Raw genomic sequence first — 3,593 nt, forward strand, 5'->3', positions numbered from 1 at the left:
ATACAGTATGTTTAAACATTAGTATGGACTGTTTTGGTTTTGAACCAGTTTGACATGACTGTCGAGGAGGAGGAGGGCCGGCTCCAGAGGAGGGGGCGTGCCAAAGACACCATCTTAGCACCAACATAACTGGTTTGTTCCACTTTGGAGTAAGCTGTTGGGGGAAGAATCAGTTTTGTGTTGTGTTTCCTTGACTGATGAAGCCTTCTGGATGGAAGGTGAAACGTTTCAGAAAAAAAAAATATATATATATCCAGATGACCTGACTGAAAAATGTTGGATTGTATACCTGGATTATTGAGCATGGACTTTGTTAATTTGTGTTTAGTTTACAGTTCTTTTTCTTTAAGCACTTATGCCACTGTTTTTTATTTATTTTATTTTTATGGATTTCTTTTTTCAATTTTTATTTATTTTCCTGTTAGGCCTATATATTTCCTTTAAATTATATCTCCTATATGTCTTGAAAATCAAAAGCATATAATAGGGATGGACTTACATTAGTTAGCTGGAATGTGAGAGGGCTAAACACCCCATTAAAGAGAGGAAAAGTGTTTGCTCATTTACGAACTCTTAAAGCTGATATATGTTTTCTTCAGGAAACTCATATCAGGAAAACAACAACAAAATTTTATGTCCCTCTTGGGCTTCTTATGTTTTTCAATCAAACTTTAGCAAAAAAACAAGTGGTGTTGCTATCCTTATAAAAAAGAATATATCCTTTACCCACAAGCAAACAATTTCTGATGGCAGAGGTAGATATTTGATTGTTACAGGAGAGCTAAATTTAACTCCAGTTACCTTAATTAATGTCTACGACCCCAATTTTGATGACCCAGTTTCCTTTCAGAATCTTTTAAACACTGTTTCCAGTTTACCAGATCAACTGCTTGCTTTTGTCACAGTTATCCAGCGTTTCCATAGTCTCACAGCTCTTTGTATCTTGACCCACGCCTGTTTCCTCGACCACGTTTTTTGCCTGCTCCTTTTGTGCCTCAGCCCTTCAGACCTTGTTAATGACCTTTGCACGTTTTTGGATTTCGCCTTCGCCTCTCCCTTTTGGTACTGTCGCCTTTTCGGATCCCGTTAATGAACTCTGCTCGTCCTCGACTACGCCTCTGGATTCTCCTTGGTCCCTTCAGCTCTGTGTCTCTGCTGAGCAGCCCCCGACAACAAGAAAGGTTAGTGTTTTTCCAGACCGTCTGTATTCAGATAACTGTTGTTATTCTGTCAAAACACTAACCTCTCCTCTGTATCGTTTTAGACACAGTTCCAGCTCTGGACCCGAATCATCAGAAGCTGTTTATTCATTCAATAAACATTTTAAAACCATTCTGAGTTTGTGTGTGGGATCCTCTGCCATCAGATCTTTGACAGATTTGGTCAGTTTTACACCTACTGTGTTCATTTTTGAATGGTAGTAGCTGATGGTGATCCTCAACACATTCTCTGAGTGCTAAAACATTAAACAAAGTCATGAGATTGGTCATAATGTTGTTTGCAAGGTAAATGATAGTAAATGGACTGTACTTATATAGCGCCTTTCCATCTTATCAAGACACTCAAAGCTCTTTAAACTACAATCTGTGTCCTCATTTACCCATTCATACAGCGCTCTACTAGATCTATACAAAGCTAATTGAACAAATAATCCTAAAGAGATTAATCAGTGCTTTATCAGAATCAGAATCAGAATAAACTTTATTGGCATTGCGCCGAGATACAACGCGAATATGTACGTACAGTCGTCCGAAGATGGGCGGAGTGCACGAAGCTGCGGCTAAAATAGTTAGCGTGGCCTTCTTATTCTTATTCAGAATAATATTTTGCTTAGATAAGAAAAGGAAAGAAAACATGAGGAGAGACGGTATAAAAAAAAAGATCTCTCACACCGTGTCCTAGGCAGGGCATGATTTGAGGCATCAAAAAAACCTACCACAACAAAGCAACATAAACAGACGTTATATATTTATATATAGGCGGTGAAAACATTGAATTTTTAAGGGAAAGTCGTAGCATAGTCCAGAGCCCCCCCCTCAGCCATTGTCCAGATAAGAGGTGACGTTCATCTTCAGCTCAGTTGAGGTTCTGTTACATGTCCACGGCCTTGGGGAAGGGAGGGGTGAGGAAACAGCCAAAGCATCTTTGTTGTTTCCAAACATTCCAGGAGGAGTTGAGATAAGTCCGGCATCAAGGCCACAGTCTGGGTCAGGCAAAACTCCTCGTGAATTGTTGTTTCTGCCTTTAAAGTCTCGCTGGTACATATTCTCTGATGGAAACTCCAAAACAGCCAAATTGATCCTTTACTCCAAAAGTCGATCTCACAGCTTCTCCAGATTATTCCACCATTCATGAGTGCTGCCAAGGAGAACACAGTCCTGATAACAGCTGCTCCAAATCCCTGTCACAGCTCCACATTCAGTCCGAGCACTGTCAAGCTTCAACGCCTCCACACGAATTTGTAAACAACCAGATTCCACCAACCCAAACAGTAGATTCTAGTTGTCATCATGAATCCAATTTGTCCTGCAGAGTTCAGAGTGTCCTCCTTACCCTGACTCCTGTCGGGAGAAGTTGATCAATTTTGTTGAGAGACCAGCTGATCCTTCCAAATAAGAGGTATGCAGGAAAAAAAAAAGAGGCTTTTTAAGGGTTCACAGGACAAAAGAGCGCAGCAGGGAAGCGGGGGGGGGGGGGGCAGAGAGGGAAAACACGTCTGGTTTCACCGTAGAGTAGCAAGAAAAAAAAACATTTATATCATTTATACACTAATGGGACACACATTGGAGGCAATGAGGACTTCAGTGTTTTGCCCAGGGACACTTCAGCATGTGACTGCTGGTGGAGTTGAACTCCAAACTTTTAAGTTAAAGGACGACTGCTCTAACCACTCAGCCACTGTCATAAGCTCAGGAGACCCAGAGAGTGTGAGACCAAGACAGCACAAGACTCCAAGAGGTAAGTTTAACAATGTTTATTATTTACAGTGAGCAGGGCCGGAGTAGGACTCATTTTCAGCCCTGGAGTTTCAGTCTCAGGGGCCGTTTACACGGCGCGTATTTTGAGTGCATCCGCAGCTTTCTCTCTGCGGTTCTGCTGATCATTTACACGACACCAGTGGCCCCCCTCTTTGAATCCGGAGGTTTCTGAATCCACCTTCCAGAGTGGAGGTTTTTCGCTGACCCCCCGCTGATAATGGAAACATCTCCCGCTGAGGCTTTGTGTTAATGTCGCTGTTTATAGAATGAGGCACGCTGCACTATAACATAAATGTGCTAAATAATAACAGTTTAATAATAATAAACAGTATTTATGTTAGTGTGTGAGATATAATGAAGCTCTGAGCTAAATGAAGCTATGTGGACATTATGTAATTCAAATTTAAAATGATGCTAAACATATAGCGTGAACACTAAAGTTGAAAATGAAGACATCAGGTTTAATTTTTATTTATTTATTCAACACCACAACTGTATGTCACACAAACACTGATAATTAAACTGAACACACTATTAAAACACGTTAACTGAACTTGAATGGATTGAATAAAAGAAATGAGGGAAATTTTAAATAAATAGTTCATCCAACATCTC

This window comes from Nematolebias whitei, chromosome 21 (genome assembly GCF_014905685.2).
Source record: "Nematolebias whitei isolate Nwh7 chromosome 21, NemWhi1, whole genome shotgun sequence".
Lineage (NCBI taxonomy): Eukaryota > Metazoa > Chordata > Actinopteri > Cyprinodontiformes > Rivulidae > Nematolebias > Nematolebias whitei.